Source organism: Hermetia illucens, chromosome 3, assembly GCF_905115235.1.
Source record: "Hermetia illucens chromosome 3, iHerIll2.2.curated.20191125, whole genome shotgun sequence".
In the NCBI taxonomy this organism is placed as follows: Eukaryota; Metazoa; Arthropoda; class Insecta; order Diptera; family Stratiomyidae; genus Hermetia; species Hermetia illucens.
The window spans coordinates 78,733,401-78,751,443 of record NC_051851.1 but is presented as its reverse complement, the minus strand read 5'-3'; the positions used below and the strand labels follow the sequence as shown (position 1 = coordinate 78,751,443).

The 18,043-nt window shown below is 41.7% G+C and overlaps 1 long non-coding RNA gene across 2 annotated transcripts; it reads right to left on the bottom strand.

The window, feature by feature from the left end:
* Nucleotides 1-9,775: 9,775 nt before the first annotated feature.
* LOC119652636 lies at nucleotides 9,776-10,921 on the bottom strand. 2 transcript variants are annotated; one of them, XR_005249566.1, is made up of 5 exons: nucleotides 10,770-10,921; nucleotides 10,627-10,711; nucleotides 10,358-10,405; nucleotides 10,142-10,222; nucleotides 9,776-10,080 (listed from the first exon to the last, which is right to left on the bottom strand). It is a non-coding gene; the product is annotated as an uncharacterized LOC119652636 (long non-coding RNA). The 2 variants fall into 2 exon arrangements; XR_005249565.1 differs by lacking the exon at nucleotides 10,770-10,921 and having other exon boundaries at nucleotides 10,627-10,754.
* Nucleotides 10,922-18,043: the final 7,122 nt, after the last annotated feature.

Genomic DNA, 18,043 nt, shown 5'->3' with positions numbered 1-18,043 from the left:
ACAGGCACGTCATCAGCATAATTTTGCAGTTCACATAGTAGTGAGTCGATCAGCATACTCCACAGAAGTGGCGAAAGCACACCTACTTGGGGGCAGCCCTTCGTTGCTTCGGCAGTCAGGTAACGATCGACACCTACCTCAGCGCACAGCAATCTCTGTGTTAGCATAGCGTGGATCCACTAAATTAAAGCATCATAAACACCATGCAGTCTGGCGATATCACAAAGTTTTTGAAAAATCGCACAGTCAAAAGCCCTTTCAATGTTCACGAACACCCCCATCGCGTACTCACCATTCAAAGTTGCATCCCCTATCTTTGTGACCAAAGAATGAAGAGCAGACTCACAGGACTTTTCACGTTGGTAAGCATGTTGGTTTTCACTAAGTGGATGTGACCTAAGTTTGTCTCCACGAATGTGACGCTCCACCATTCTTTCCAAACTTTTCAGCAAGAATGAAGTCAAGCTGATCTGTCTGAAGTTCTTTGGATTAGAATAGTCATCTTTCCCAGGTTTCGGTATGAAGACCACCTTAACCTGTTGCCAAGAAGAAGGCACGTAGCCCAGAGCAAGACATCCTCGAAAAATATTTCTTAGAGGTCGCTCTAAATGCTCCATACCCTCCTTTAGCATTGCCGTATAGATGCCATCCATGCCAGGTGCTTTGAAATGTTCAAAGGATAGTATGGCAGCTCTCACCTTTTCATGAGTAACAACCGCTTTCGCAGTGTTCCAGTTCCCCTTGCAACACTTGCGTGTTGAAGGGTTTGCAAGAACCGTCAACTCTCCCCGTACCACTTCTCTCACCCGCTCTCCCGGGTGGTGTACTTCGTGAAAGTACCGTCGGGTTTTCTAAGAGAATCCAACTTGGCCGACTCATCCCTTTTGAGGACTCTGCACAGCCTTGACGTCTCTCTTTCGCCTTCCAGTTCCTCACAGTACGCTCTAAAGGAGTCTCATTTCGAACACCTAACCAACCAACCGGTGAGTACTCATCCTTTAAGTTTTATTTTCATATTTCTACAGTTCTAGCAAAATAATAAGATACTCCCTGTTTTTCAAGACATCGTAAAAAGAATAAAAAGATCAACAGAAACTGTTTGGACGGTGAAATTAATTCGCAAGCAAATATTGGCTGAATAGAAGCATTCTAAATTTACTCATTCCGTTTTATCTGTATTTTCTTTCGCAAGCTATTCGATTTTCTCCTGAATAGCAGTAAATTTATGATCATCTTCTATACACAAAATAACATGTAGGAATATAAAGCCGTTGTTTTTTTTTAATTTAGGATTTGATAACTCTCTTTTCGAAATATGAATACAGTAAGGAACTCTTATATATCACACTAGTTCTTCCACCTGATATCGTTTTCCCTCTCAGTACAATTTGTTGTAACAAATGTTGCCCTTCGAACACTTCACGTGTCCTTTCCGGTGCGTGAGTCTTAATTGGCTCCTGAAAGATAAATGAAAAGGAAATTCGCGCGAGCCTAACGAATGGCCTACACGCGAGCTAAACTTGAAAATGAAAAAAAATTAAGGCTCGACCGCACGCTTGGAGCCGTAAAACTCCGGACCCGAGTTCCGCGATCAAAACGGAGCATTCCTGACGGATCATACCCTCGATCGATATTTCTCCTGCCTCAGATGTATAGTGAGGCGCGGCCTACGACGTCCTTTCCCTGCTTTGGCATCCTCAGGCCGTTGTAATGAAGGATGTCCCTTTTTACGGCGAAAACTCCCCGTACCTAGTTGAGGGCGAGATGAAATCGATCTCCTTTTTTAGTTTTCTTATTTCCTTCCACAGACTCGCAAAACGAAAAACAGAAACGCTTTCCCCTGACTTCGCGAATATATTACTGCATTTTTCCAGAATCTTCACTAACACGCACCCCCGAATGACCAGTCTTTGTTTCGAGACGTTCGCCATTGGCTGGAATCTCCCCACGAAATTATTTTACAAATAAGCACAATCTTGATTAAGTTGCGCAGTATTTTCTTGCTTTTTGCCAGGTCGCGCTGCTCTCCTTCTTGCTCAGCGGGCTACTAAGAGCAACTTCCACTTCCAAATGCTCATGTAATTCACCTTAAATAGGAAACAGAGAAACAGCCGAGCGGAATCACCGCAAGTCTTGGTGCTTTTCACTTCGTACTTCAAAACCAGACAACGAAATTATCACCGCTCACTTTTTCAATTCCGTTTATGGCACTCATCTCCCATCCCTGATCCAACTAATCAGCTGTCCATCCATCATTTGGTCCCGATCGCGCTAATCCTCAATGTAAAAATACATTTTCAGTCGCCTCAACTAGAAGCAAGACGTTAGGTCCAATAATATGTGACTTGGGCAAGTTTATGTGCAAGGCCAACGTTTGCCTTTAACCGATCCTATAATATTTGAGAATTATCATTACTTACAAATTAACAAATTTTCAAAATATAAATGGGTTTTAACATTTTCGGGAAAGGTAACAGGTGGTAGATTTTGACAAATAAAACGATATTATTAATTATAAAATTTTAAATGGTTGATGTAAGTGAATGTCAGGGTGGGAAGTAGGATATTGGGAGGTGTATATTGGGAAAGCTAAAGGGTGTTAAAATATAAACAAGTCGGGAAACCGGAAGCTGGACGCTTCAGGTACGAAAGGTTTTGTGTATTTCTTAGTACGTAGCATGTAATATATCCATATACTATGTGAGAATATCCACTTTCGCATGATATTGACATTCATAGTCTTATTATTATTATTTTGTTAAGGGAAAGTCGCACCGCGTCCTTGAAGAACTATTGTGCCCCTTTTACTGGTTATAGTGTACCTGTTGATCATAGTATCTCAAGCAGGCCAGTAACCGTTAGGAACTTTAGTATGTTCCCCACTTCCAGAAGTTTCAGCTTTGCATCTGGTATTAAGTGTTCTCCCAGATGTATCATAGTCTTGAATTTGCGAAGAATCCAGAACTTTGACGTATTATAACTTTGTTAGTAATAGTGCGATTTCCACCAAACTTGGTAAGATCATGCTCTATGTTATACTCTATATTGTTGTGAAATTTTGTCGTGCTAGCATGAATTTAAGGGGGGTTTTGCAGTCAATTATTAAAAATTATGGTAATATACTATTATTAACTTTATTTGTACAGATATCACTATGGAAGGTATTTCGGAGCCCAGGCACCATATAGTGGCAGCCCCCTGATTTTTTTCAGATTTTTCGGTTGGGTAGTTTATGAGAATGGCCCCCTTAAAGGAATGAGCACTTTCAACCCCCCGCACTCCCCACCTTTCCAACAAATGTCAAAACTAAGACCGGCTTCGAAAAGTACTAATCGAGACCTTTCATTTGATACCCCACATGACTATATTTGATGAAAAAAAAATTTACACACCCCTTTTGCATGTATGGGCCCCCCCCCCCCTTAAATTCAAGGTAAAAGGATGTAGCTCATTGTATGCGGGAGCGTTCACAGTTCCCACCTTTCTACCAAATTTAGTGTCAATCGCTACAACCGTCTCCGAGAAAAATGCGTGTGACGGACAGACAGACAGACAGACAGACGGACAGACAGACGGACAGACAGACAGACAGACATTGAATCGATTTTAATAAGGTTTTGTGTTTACACAAAACCTTAAAAAAAGGGAGAATATTACATATTATTACATGCATTCCTTTTTAAAATTGTCTTTTGAAAAGGCGAATGAAGTACTGCACATGTCACAAAGCCGCGGACATTACAGCTTCTCACGGTGTTTCTCCATGAGTAACCGCACAGCCTGTGTTGCGTCAGCACCTCCATGTTTCCTGGCCCCCCATGAATAGTAACGGAAGACGGGGGCCTGTTAGGGGAGTTTGGTTGATGCAACGCCCTGATCTCTTCCATTGAAACCTGCTCGAAATATTCCCGCCATATCTCCGCCGTACATACGGGTATTTTGTCGATCTAACGGATCAAAATGATTTATTTAGTTTATGGATTGATTTTATGTCATTGAAATTGTTTTTCAATGAATAATGACTTAAAATATTAGGTAAGAAAATATTATAAAAATACCCATTTTTAATCTATGACTTGATTTTTATTTTCTCTGAAAATACAATTTATGTAAATTTTTGCATTTAGATGGCAATGAAGCCATGGTTCTTCAACTATCTGTGTTCCCAAAGACCTTTTCTAAGTCTAATCTGATTCGAATTGAGCAAACGCCTGATAATAATGTCCATATTACACTCAATTCTTGAGAATTTTGTTGTAAAATTCTGTCGGTAAAACCAGAAATGTTTGTTTCGTGCCTCAGGGGCTTCTTCCGGTAGTAAAACAATGGGCGACAATGCCTTATCTATGACAGTCGCATCGTGCAATAGAATCTTGTGCATCATAGATGTCATAGGATTATAAATATAATACAATTTTGCAGTTTTTATCCAGTAATATTTTTTTTTGCTCGTACACGGAGGTGGAAAATCTTACAACGACACGTCCACTTTAGCTCCACCGCACAAACCCCGGAACTACAGCGAGCGAGTGTGGGATTTCGCACCCACTAAAAATCACCCCCAGATCTCTCCAGCCCCAGCCAGGCAGGACCACCATTTAGGTAATACTTCTCGGGGTAGGTTTTTCCTTAGGCACTCGTCCCTCTCCTCCTTCTTTGCTCCTTCACCAACTCCGCCTGTATTTGGACGATTGCGAAGCAACGAAAGCCAGTTCTTCTTCAACGTTAGTATCTTCGCAACTAAATTCTGCGGGCGCACGCTGCTACGCGCACGCTTAGTTGAGGTTCCTCCTCTTCATTCGCTAACATATTTTTATTGCATCCACCTTAGAACGGGCTTGCCGGAAGCCAGACTGGCGCTCCGACAAGCCATTGCTGTTTTCGATAAAGGGTATGAGTCTGTTGTAGATGACTGTCTCCATCATCTTCCCCATTCTGTCTAGCAGATAGATAGGGGATATTATGCTGTGTCTACAGATGGCTTGCTAGGTTTGGGAAGCAACACCAATTTTTTCTTTTTCCACTGGACAGGGAATATTCCTTCTTTTAGGCACGCTTTGAAAGTGTTGGCAAAAAGTTCGGGACTTGTCTCATCCAAACTTGAGGCCTTGTTGTCACCGATCCTACCATATATTTCCCGCAGCTCCTCCACAGTTACTAGAGTATTATGCTGGACAGCCGTTGTGAGTTTAAACGTCTGCTGCAATATCCTCTCAGACGGACGAATTCTGGCATGCAAAGTAGGTCATTCAAAAGAAAGTATATCTACCCCAACGTCTTTTTTGATGTTTAAATTGTTAAATTCTTTCGGAGTAGCTCCACAAATGTTGTCGTAGTTTGTGTAGTGGCAGTAGTAAGGGCATTATCAACTTTGCCTTTACCATTGTAAGCACGTTCTATGTTTACAATACAATACAATTTTCCTTCCAGTAAAAATGTCGCATGTTGTAAAGTTTTGACGGCATTTTACACATATTCAATTTCTCCTTGTGTTATACCCACGGTTTCTTTTACGTACCTGATTCGAATAGATCAACAATATCGTGCTGTGAGTGTGTGCTGTGTTTTCTGCTTTTTTAAAGTTTTGTATAAAACAAACCGTTATTAAAATCGATTCACTGTCTGTCTGTCACACGCATTTTTCTTCAAAATGAATAAACCGATCCGAAGAAAATTTGGTGGATAGATGAGAACTATGAAATCCCACGCATACAGTGAGTGGTATAAATTTATCATCATCATCAACGGCGCAACAACCGGTATCCGGTCTAGGCCTGCCTTAATAAGAAACTGCAGACCTCCCAGTTTTTCGCCGAGGTCCACCAATTCGATATCCCTAAAAGCTGTCTGGCGTCCTGACCTACACCATCGCTCCATTTCAGGCAGGGTTAGCCTCGTCTTCTTTTCCTACCATAGATATTGCCCTTATAGACTTTCCGGGCTGGATCATCCTCATTCATACGGATTAAGTGACCCGCCCACCGTAACCTATTGAGCCGGATTTTATCCACAAACTCACGGTCATGGTATCGCTCATAGATTTCGTCGTTATGTAGGCTACGGAATCGTCCATCCTCATGTAGGGGGCTGCAAATTCTTCGGAGGATTCTTCTCTCGAATGCGGCCAAGAGTTCGCAATTCTTCTTGCTAAGAACCCAAGTCTCCGAGGTTTAGGTGGAGTTTAAAGAAGGGCTCCCCATACATGTAAAGGTGGGATGTACAATTTTTTTTCATCAAATATAGTCATGTGGTGTATCAAATAACGTCTTAATGAGTACTTCCTGAATCTAATATTAGTTTTGACGTGAATTGCAATGTGCGCGAGCAAGGGGTCAAAATCTACACACTTGAAATGAGACAGGACTCATTTTCGGGAACTATCCAACCCAAAAATTCGAAAAAAATCAAGAAGGTACGGTTAGATGAAATCTAGGTCTCAGAATGTGTCCCATTCCGATATCTGCTCAAATAAACTAACTAATAGCATATTACCAACTTTTAGAAATTGACTAAAAAGCCCCCTTAAGTTCAACCTAGGAGTTTGAGCAGGGCACTGCTGCTAACAGAACTGAGCGATTTAAATATCTCGAGCCAATGCTATCAGCCAATGGAGAACTGCGTTATGCTCCTCACATAAGGAAACACAAAACCTTTTATACCTGAAGCATCAAGTTTCCGGTTTCCCGACTTGTTTCTACCATATGTTAGTCGCAGTGGCACAAAACTGTTTTGATAAATATTAGAATTTGTGGCATTAACTCCGCCATGCTATTAATATAGTATGCTGGTCTCAAGCCCAGGTAAAGAAGGAGGGTTTGAGGCAACGTATTTTGTACTACCCTCCGTAAAACAAAGGCGGAGGAACTCGCAAGAGCCCTTCGGAAAAGGCGCATTGATATCTGCGCTCTGCAAGAAACCCGATGGTCTTCATTGTCATACGAGTGAAAAGGCAGACGGTAACAGGTGCCATTCGAGAAGTGGCAATGAGTGTAATGAGCGTATAATCGATTTTGTGGACACCCATAACCTTGTAGTTATGAATAAATGGTTCATCAAAAGGTTGTCTCATCTTCCTACATTTTATATAATAGTAGGAGCAGTAAAACTCAAATTGACCATACATATTCTCATAAGACGCCGATATTTCGTCACTGTCACTGATTGCAAAGCCGTTCCCTAGGGGACCATCGCACCTCAATATCGGCTATTGATTGCCGTCCTACGAACTAAACCACCGATAAAACAGCGTGAGAAACGCACTGGCCCGCTGCGCATTAAATGGTGGCGATTTCGTCAGAAGAAATGATCTCACTTACGCGATTACCAACCATTACGAATGTAGAAGAGCCGTGGAAACAAATCAAAGGCACGATCCACAAAGCGACCTCTACATCTTTCGGGGTCACCAAACTGGGTAAGCGGTACACCAACCGAGATACTTGCCGTTGGAATTACGATGTTGAAATAAAGGTCCGTGAAAAGCAACGCCTCCACCACAAGTTTCTCGACGATAAAACGCTGGCGAATTGGAATTTATAAGAAAAACCGGGAAACAGAGAAAGTGATCGCTGTCACCCGGGCAGACCATTACAAAAATCTTTACGACAAACTGGACACTCGGGATGAAGAGAGAGATCTATATTGACTTGCCGAAAGCCGGAACTTGCACACACAGGATATCGAACACTTCTGTTACATTAATGACAAGAACGGTGCTTAAAAACCGTCGAGCCGTCCTGGAGATGAAGCATCAAAAAATGATCTTCACAATCACCTGAGGAACGTTATTATAAATACGGCCACAAACATACTTGGCCTCAGCCACAAAAAGAGTCGGAACGCCTGGTTTGACGATGAATGTAAGTTAGCAACGGAATGGAAAAATGCTGCATACCGAGTAATGTTGCATTCTCAAAGAACGCGGCCACGCTCAGAAACCCACCAAGGATTCCGTGAAACGGAGAAGCAACTTAACAGATGGAAGAGAGAAGCCTGGGAAAACCAATAAATCTGTGAACTCGAAAAGTGCAGGGAGCAACCACACCAGGCGCGCAAGTTTTACCAATAAGTCAGCAGGATGAAGTCTTACAAACCTCGATGCACATCCTGCCGAGACAAAGAGGGAAATCTGATTTCCGACAGAATGGGCATACTGGAGAGATGGGTTGAGTACTTTGATGAACTTCTGAACAACCAGAACAACGGCGAGTTGAAGGTCCCGCCAACTGAAGGCGACGGACAAATAAGGCCACCATAAAGTATAGAAGGAACCGTCCGTGCAATTCATCGGTTTAAAAATCATAAGTTGCCAAGAGCCGATGGACATACAGCCGAATTGATTAAATATGGAGGCGACCAATTACACCAAGCGGTTCATCAGCTTATACTCAAGAAGTGGGACAGCGAATCAATGCCTGACGACTAGTAACGAGGCATTATCCGTCCCGTACTTAAAACCGCAGATATCACGCAATGTAGTAATTATAGAGGTATCACGTTGCTAGGTCGGCTAGCCCCATATGCCCAGAATATCATCGGCAATACCGAAAAGGCTTCACTCCAGGCAAACCAGCAACAAACTGGTGGAATGTGAACATCAGTCCAAGTCCACCCAAATACTGGCTTATGCTGACGATATCGACATTATGGGAAGAATGACCCGAGACGTACAAACTGCCTTCATCCAAATCGAGCAGACGGAGCGAGATCTTGGGCTGCATATCAATGAAGGCAAAACAAAATATATGGCGGCAACGTCAGCACCAAAAACCAACCAACCATTAACATCAAACCGCACTGGCCAAACGGGACGAATAAAGATAGGAGACAACAACTTTGAGACCGTTGATAATTTCTTCTATCTAGGGTCAACCAATAACTACTACGAAGGTTGTTAGTAACCAACAGAGTCTATTTTAGCTTACAAAATCTGTTCCGCTCGGAACGTCTCACCATATGGTCGAAGCTCTTACTGTACAAGACAATGATCTTGTCAGTCCTCATGTATTCCTCGGAGACTTGGGTTCTTAGCAAGCAAAATTGCGATCTGTTGGCGCTTTCGAATTTTTGGGCCCCTACATGAGGATGGACGATTCCATAGCCTACATAACGACGAAATTTATGAGCGATACCACGACCGTCTGGTTGTGAATAATATCCTGCTGCAACACCTAATCCGTATGGACGAGGATGATCCCACCCGTAAAGTCTATAAGGGCAATATCTATGGTAACAAAAGAAGATGAGGCAGATCCTGCCTGAGATGCAGCGATGGCGTAGGGCAGAACGCCAGACTGCTTTCAGGGATATTGAATTGGTGGACCTCGGTGCAAAACCGGGATGTCTGGAGTTCCTTATTAAGACAGGCCTACACCTGATACCTTATCTTCTCTGATAGAAAGGAGTTTAACTTAGGAATGCTGGATAGCTTTTCCAGTTATTGGTATATATTCGAAAGATCGACCGTTTCTTATAGAACAAGGTTACTAGGCTACTACAAGGCTACTAAACAATGGATTGAACAGAGTATCAGGATTGTTTCGGCAACAGATTGTGTAATTTCATATCACTATTGCTGAATATGTTGTATTTATAGCGTGGAATACTACCGAACTCTAAATTATGTAAATGTCGACGACAATGTGTGAACCTGCATTTTCGCCGGTAGTAACCGCTCGAAAAAGCTCCCAGATTATTTCCAGTTACCGAATAGTTGTTAATTTGACTTTTTCATCGAACGATTTGCTGTTTCTGAAATTGATCCTATAGCCATAAATGGCCAGGATTTCTAAAATTTATTATTTTTTCGTTTTCAGCTGACATTTTATGTAATATAGTTAACAAGGGTTCAGACCACCTTTCTTCAAGAAGAATAAATTTGATTTAGCTTAAATTACAACAAGAGCCAAATGAGATATACTCTTATAGGAATGAATCGCACCACAGCAGTTATTTATTCTCTAAATCCATTTTAACAATATTTTGTCTCAAAAGTTCGAGGCCATTTCGTCGAAAAACAAACCCGCCTATTTATCTTTGATGCATTAAAAACACCGATGGCATTCATTTCACATTTAAACACTGAGAAATTGGAAAAATAAATGTTGGTACACTTTCTTAAAGTTTAGTGACAAAAAACTACCTCTAAGCTGTGCCTGCTTGTCCATCCAATTAACATCAACTCCCAGAAATAGTGCTATTTTTATAAACTTTGGAAAAAATTCTGAAATAATATTTATGAAACTATCAGCTTGTATTGAACAATATTTTGTGTATATTTGTACCTTTGACCTACCTTAAGTGCTACACAAATATTTTATGTTTAAGAACATTTGAAGTAGGAAAAGAAAATAATTACCTCATCTTTCAATGATTTTTTGGTGCCTGTAAATAAAATCGCCTCGCTCTTAAAAATAAAGTTAAATATAATAAGAGTAAATTGATTGAATGCTAATTCAATTAGTGATAATTTAGTATAATCTTTAGATAGATTTTGAGGGAGAAGAGTTGGAAAGAATGGAATAAGTATTTTTTTTCTGTTCAGTTTCAGTAATAAGGGTTCACATCTTTTAACACACCCAATTAAATATTATCTATATGGTATATATAGCAAATGTTAGTAGTTACCAAATAGTTCAAAAGCATATAATCTTTTCTTGAAGGCTGTGTAGGAAATATAATTATTGCGTCGCAACTAAAACGAGTGACGAAGCTGCGACGAAAGCTTAATAAATGTTAAACGCTCTGCCCCCAAGTACATCCTTATATACTTATGACCATTCTTTTATATTTCGCAAATCAGTTACGCCTTTATTTCTGCAACCGTGACCAAATTGTAACCACACACACACAAGAAATCTGTAACGAAATTCCACTTTTAATAGCCTGTTTTATGGAAACCGACTTTCTCACAAGGGAGAATACCCAGCACCAATAATGGACTTTGTCCACAGTCGACTCCATTTTTCAAGGTATGAATGTTTTCAAATTGATTTAATGATGTAATAAAAGACATACCTATTTCCATTTATTGGATTCATGCCATTCATCTTGGATACAGACAAAGGGGCCGATTCTTTGCTGTTTTGTTTCTAAATGCACAATTAAATATTATATGATTTTTATTCATTGAAATAAAAATGTGTTCAAAACACAAACGATTTATAGAACGTTTAATGAACTGAAGGCAAGAAGTTATGGGGGCAATGGTTAATAATTGCTTACATTTCCCATTAATGTAAAATTTAAGGTAAATACGCTTACTTTGGTGTTGTACAATAGCAAAGTTAATGTGGTGTAGTAGAGGTTATTGCGTTGAATTAAAAATTAGTCACAAGTTGGAAGTTTAGCGCTTTAAATATTAGGGGCTTATGACTTCTTATTTGTATCAATTTGAATACCACCTTCTGCCGAAATGGGCCACATGATTCTATATGATTGCTATTTATCACTTGGTGGGGTGTAGCGCGTTAACCACACCAACGTGTCATCTTCCGCGGTTACCTGAAATGTGTTTCAGCTCTCCCACGACGGGGCGTCTGCCCTTTGTCTCTATTATTCTGCACCAAGTGATCTTGGGGCGACCTATTTGTCGGCCATTTTGGGAGAATGGGACCTATTCACTGCCATTTTCGCCGCCCAATGATATGGCGACGAAGGCTTGGAGCCTTTGAGTGGCAATGGGGGTCACTTTGCACGTGCTAATCCTATATAGCATCACAGAAAGAACATTAGCACGGAATAATCCCAGTTTGATCTTGGTGCTGAGGTAATTTCATTTCCATATTTTAGATAAACCCGCCAAAGCGGATTTGGTGCTGTTAATGGGCAACATACAGTTCGCTTTCGTTGATTTGCCCAATAATGCAGATAGGAAGAATGTGATGACTTGTCAGACTGAGAACCCTGCCTTTGTTGATGATTATCTTTAGTCCAATTCTACTTGCCCCTCTTTCCAAATCCAATGCCGTTATCCAAGCTCCGTGACTCGGTGAGAGAGCAAACAGATGCTATCTTCTTAGTCGAGGAGTTTGAAGAAAGATGTCATCTTTCATTGAATTCCTTCACATCCTCCAGACAGGGCAGTATGGATCATGAATAATATGAAGAAATAATATCGGTGACAAAATGCAGCTGGTGGATTCGGCTTTGGACCTCAAATTCGTCTGAGATTTTATCTCGGAGCAGCATCTGACACTCGCTCTGATAATAGCTGTTAGTTTCTCCAAAATGCCCATCCTAAGCATAGCACTCCCAGTCGATAAAGCTTTCGAGATGTTGGTGCGCACCAGGAATATTTTAACCATTACCTTTGCTACGGCAGGGAGCACGCAGATACCCCTTGAATTGTCACACTCGAAATGGATCCTCTTCTTTGGAATGTTAAGGATCATCCCCTTCTTCTATTCTCTGGGAAAGGTCTCGAATTCCCAGGTTTTCCGTACGGGTAGAAACAGCAGATCTGCAGAAACTGCAGGTGCAGTGATAAATAACTCTGCGAAGAGACTGTCAAGCCTAGCGACTTTATTGTTGGAGTGTATTGATGTCAGATCTCATACTTCCCTACTTGGAGAAACAGTTCGTATCCGCGTGACTAACGATTTCATGGAAGAAGAAGGATGAAACTCACCGGATGTGATACGGTTAAGAACCGTAGTGTTCTTCCCACCTCTGCGGCTGCTCGTCGTCAGCGTCCTTTACGGGACCGTAGAAAGATTTGCCACCACCTGCAAATTCTCACATAATTCTGCTCTTTAATATCTATTCTAGTTTGCCAGCATATGACATATTGTTACATATTTTTCAACTTTTCTGCTGCTTAGACAATAACAAATACTTATCAAATCTAAAAACCAATCCACATCCCGCACCCGCAGTTTTGTGTGAAACAAAACCTTATTAGAATCCAGCTGATGTCTGTCTGTCCTTCTGTCTGTTTGTCTGTCTGTCACACCCGATTTATTCGGAAAAGGCTGGACCGATTGTCACGAAAGTTAGTGAGAGCGTGTGATCCGTTGTTCCCTTTAGATATAAGAAGTGGCGCCATTTTGTGTTAAGTTTAAGGGTCCACACATGTGAATAGGCTTAAAATACATCCCGTTCCGATAATAGTTAATAATATTATATTATCATATTTTAGAAATTTAGCCGGAAGCCCCCTTTAAGTTCATGCTAGAACTTCAAAGTTTGGCACTTGCAAGCCCATGGTGTTTAACGTAGTTACCTGTCGTGGAGGCTTAATCCTACGGTCCTCTTCAGGCATGGATTAATTTTGTGACCACAATCAGAGCCTCGCTGAGACAAGCAACAACGGTCTATACCAAGTGCATGGCTTAGCATTCATACTGGTGGATGGAAGAATTACCTAAATCTCTACCGAACTAAGGAGTACGGCTCCCATATTGAAACGCAATACCACGCCGAGGCCCGAAGGTCTCTTTTCGCTTGAGCACAACCACAACCACCATGAAACTCCCACTAGGGGGGCCAACCGCAAATAACCGAGCTGTACCCCATACAACGGGAGTTCACCCAAAGTATGAGAGTCCAGGGGCTTTCCCGGTTCTCATGGTACCAGTATACCCCTGGTAAGATTTCGTGACCAATTTGCCACTTCAGATGAGTCCCCGTGCAGACTCGGGTCTGATCGCCCTAATTAGGCCTTTGGAGCATTCGCCTACTGCATCACGGCCGGCAAACCAAAGTGAGTACAGCGTCTCCCGGTGCCACCACTATGGAGGTTCTCCTCGGCCACTTGGTTTTGGTTTGGCCGACAGTGTTGCCGCCCCGTCTTCCTCACCGCTACCTCTGAGCACCTGGGTGAGCTTACAATTGATTTTCCCATGTTTTCTCTCCAGCCACTCCCCGATGGTAGAGATTAGTCTGTATGTCCTTTTCTGAGTGGTCCTAGCTGTTGCCATTTATTTATGGACATCTCCCTTTCGACTGTTTTCACCTGCGAGATGGACCTCACGCTATATATCTTTGTCATCTCGTCTACCAAGATGTCAATCTGCATTATTTCCGAGATGGCGAATGTTCCATCATTTGAAACAGTCTTGAAGGCAAAACACATCCTTAGGGCTGTTCTTCTGTAAACTGCACTAAGTTTATGTACGTTACATAAAACATGCGATCCTGTTCTTCAAACTCGGATTGCATATACCAAGATAGAACTCACTACCCTCTAAAGTACGCCGTTTCCCTTCTAGATTCAGCATTATTCTTGCCACACTCGGTGTAGACACTTTTTTTTGGCAAGTATTCTTTATGTTCAATTTATGCACAAGGTGTGGGACAGCAAATCAATACCTAGCGACTAGCAACCGGGCAATATCTGTCCCATACATAAACAAGTCGGAATATCGGAAGCTCGCGCTTCGGGTATAAAGGTTTTGTGTTCATCTTATGTGAGAAACTTCAACGCACATTTTTCTGTCCGTGTATAGCTACAAATTCAACATAATACTTCATATTTTTCCAAACTACGAGACATACGTACTTATTACAGCCATAGATATCACGCTCACCCTAAACAAACAAACTGCCTATTACCGAAAATTGTACACATATATGCACGTATATAATTTGATCGTACCCATATTTCCGATTTACTTCTTATATCTATTTGAATTAGGCACTACCCGCAAAGTTCATTAGCAGGCATATATTATATACCTACACACGATATGTCTGGTTGACAAATAACTAAAAAACTAAAACAAAATAATTGTCTGCGACCCAATTCATAAGAACTCATTTCGTTGTGGTATTGACGAATTGATATGTGATGATGACGTCATGCAGGTTGTAGAGTGCACGAAATTCACAAAAAATTGTAAAGTTTCACCCCCCATAACTTTGTTAATAATTATTGGATTGGATTCTTCAAACTTGACCAAACTGTGCATTAAGTTCTTCATTACACGCATGCAAAATTTTGTAGTTCTGGGATGAACATAAGGGGGGGTGCCGGGTAAATTTCTAAAATGTGGAAATATACTATTATTAACTTTATTTGTGCAGATATCGGAACCCGATATATTTTGAGGCCTAGATTTCGTAGAGATGCATCACTGTGATTTTTTTTCAGATTTTTCGGTTGGATAGGTTCTGAGAACGAGACCTGTTACACTTTTTGTGGGTCATATTTTGAACCCTCACTCCCCTATGTTTCATCTAATATCAAATATTGAAATAGATTCGAAAAGTACTAATTGAGACCTTTCATTTGATACCCTACATGGCTACATTCTGTGAAAAAAAAATTTGCACCCTCCATTCACATGTATGGGGAGCCCCCATTAAACTTAACACAAGATGGCGCCACTTACTGCATGTAAAGGGATCACCAGATTACATACTCTCACCAATTTTCGTGACAATCGGTTTAGTGGTTTCCGAATAAATCGGGTGTGACAGACAGACAGACAGACGGACAGACAGACACCGTCTCGATTCTAATAAGGTTTTGTTTCACACAAAACCTTAAAAAGGGATTTCACACAGTGCAGCAATTATAGAGGCATCACGTTGCCGAGTACCATCTATAAGATATTCTCCGCTATCTTACTAGGTCGGATAGACCATAAAAAAGAGGCTTCACTCCAGGCAAATCAACAACAAATCAGATTTTCTCTCTGCGACAAGCGATTAAAAAACTGTTGGAATACGGAAATCGGTTGCAACATCTTTTCATCGACTTTAAGGCCGTCTATGATAACATGGTGAGGGTAAAACTGTTCACGGCCATGAGAGAATTTGTTATCCCGACGAAGTAGATATGACTCACTATTACACATCAACAACGGTCTAAAACAAGGGGACGTCTAATCATGCGTCCTCTTTAACCTGGCCCTCGAAAAAGTGATTCGTGATGCTGAGGCAAATGCAAGAGGTATGATCCTCTTTAAGTACAGTCAACTACTGCCCTATGCTGACGATATCGACATCATGGGAAGAACGACTCGAGACATCGAAACCACGTTCATCCAGATCGAATAGGCGACGCGAGATCTTGGGCTGCACATCAATGAAAGCAAGGAAGGAAATATATGATTTCAACATCAGCGCCAAAAACCAAAGAACGAACAACGTCGAATTGCACTGGTTAAACGAAAATAATAAACATTGGAGGCTACAACTTTGAGACCGTTGATAACTTCTCCTATCTAGGGTCGAAAATCACTACCGAAACAGCTATGACGATGAAATCCGTGCACGGTTGTTGGCTGCAAACAGAGCCTACAAAAGCTCTTACTGTACAAGACAATGATCTTACTAGTCCTTATGTATTCCTCGGAGATTTGGGTTCTTAGCAAGAAAAATTGCTATCTCTTGGCCGCGTTCGAGAAAAGAATCCTCCCTTGGCCCCCTACATGCGGATGGACGATTCCGTAGCCTACATAACGACGAAATCTATGAGCGATACCAGGGCAGGGCGCCAGACAACTTTTAGGGATATCGAATTGGTGGACCCCAAACCGGGATATCTGGAGCGCCTTATTAAGGCAGGAGTAGACCGGATACTGGTTGTTGCGCCGTTGATGATGATACTCTATGTTCTGCTTAAAATTGTATTTTGCATCTACATATGTATTACCACTCCCAAGTATTTGATAGCCGGCTTGGAAGTGATGATATGATTTTAAATTCTAATGGGAGCGTAGTTTGTAGTTGACGCTTAGTGATCAGGATGGCTTCCGTTTTTTCTTCCGCCGGTGCTAGTCCAGCGCTCTCTAGCCAAGCTTCTGATTGTTTCGTTTCAGTTCAAGCCAGCATCTCCAAGACTACAGCGCTATATCGTCGGCATAACCCACCACCATGAACTCCTCCGGAGTCGGAAGATTAAGTACAAGTACAACTAAATGCTTTCCGTGAAGTCAAGCCAATAACAATACTCCCATACTGTCAATCCTAAAGTCATACTGGGCTTCGGCAATTGGTAGTAATCTATTACAAGTTACCCACTCCAACCTTAGGCAGCAGTATCAGCTTCTGCTGCTTCCACACTGCAGGAAATATCCCCATGCATGCTCCGAACAATTCAGCGAACATGTCCGGCTTGGATTTCACGGCAAGCTTAAGGTCATCGTTTAGGTATGGATGCGTCACATGCTTTGGCGATGCATTGCATTATGTGGCGATCTCTATACATGGAAGTGATTGCCCTGTTAGTCAGATCTACAATTGAACCAGAGCTTGCTTTCCGATAGGTTTTCAAATCACCTTCGTTGGCCAGTATTATATCTATTTTGGCAAATTCTTCTAATAAACACAAGGGGGCAGCGTTAGTCTCTCTGCTCCCCCACTCGAGGGCCTACGCATTAAAGTCACTTTCAATGATCTTTGAACTTCGTCCCCTTGGTTTGCGAACAAGATTGTCTAGCAGACCTTCAAATTCAGGCAATCTGAGGCTTTCACTTATTTTTGCCCACACAAAGCCATTAGCCGCCTGACTCATGACATATTGTCCGCCAGTCGAATCTAAGATCCATATACATACCATCGTCAAGGTTTCTGTAGGGTTCACTTATGATAGCAATCTCCTTCTCCGACTTGTCAATATTTTGTGCAAGCAAATCCTGTTCGATCCTGCAATGATTGAGGTTCATTCAAATAACAACATTTGGCTATTGCTATGGCTTACGATTGGTTTTTTTGTAATGTGTGCCCGCTACTCGACAGACGTCCAATGTTGGACAGTTGCTGATCACAACCGGAAACCACGTTTTCATTTGCTGCCAGCCGGTTTTTGACAGACTGACTGTGCGATTCTGGTCCAGACTAAGGAGCGCCGCATCAACGGAGAATTCATATGTAGTGGAGAAGAATGCTCTCGATGAGCAATTGCACGCAGTTAAGGAGAGGCTTCCTAAAGGTCATGTTGCGATGGTGTTGAATGCCAGGATGGGTTCATACAGCACCTTGCTTGGGCATGTGACGGAAAGGCATCGTTTCGGTGAAGATCACAAAGACTATAAAAGGTTCGTATATTTCTGTATCTTTTACTCCACTCTTCTACCTACAACAAGGCCTCTCGGGT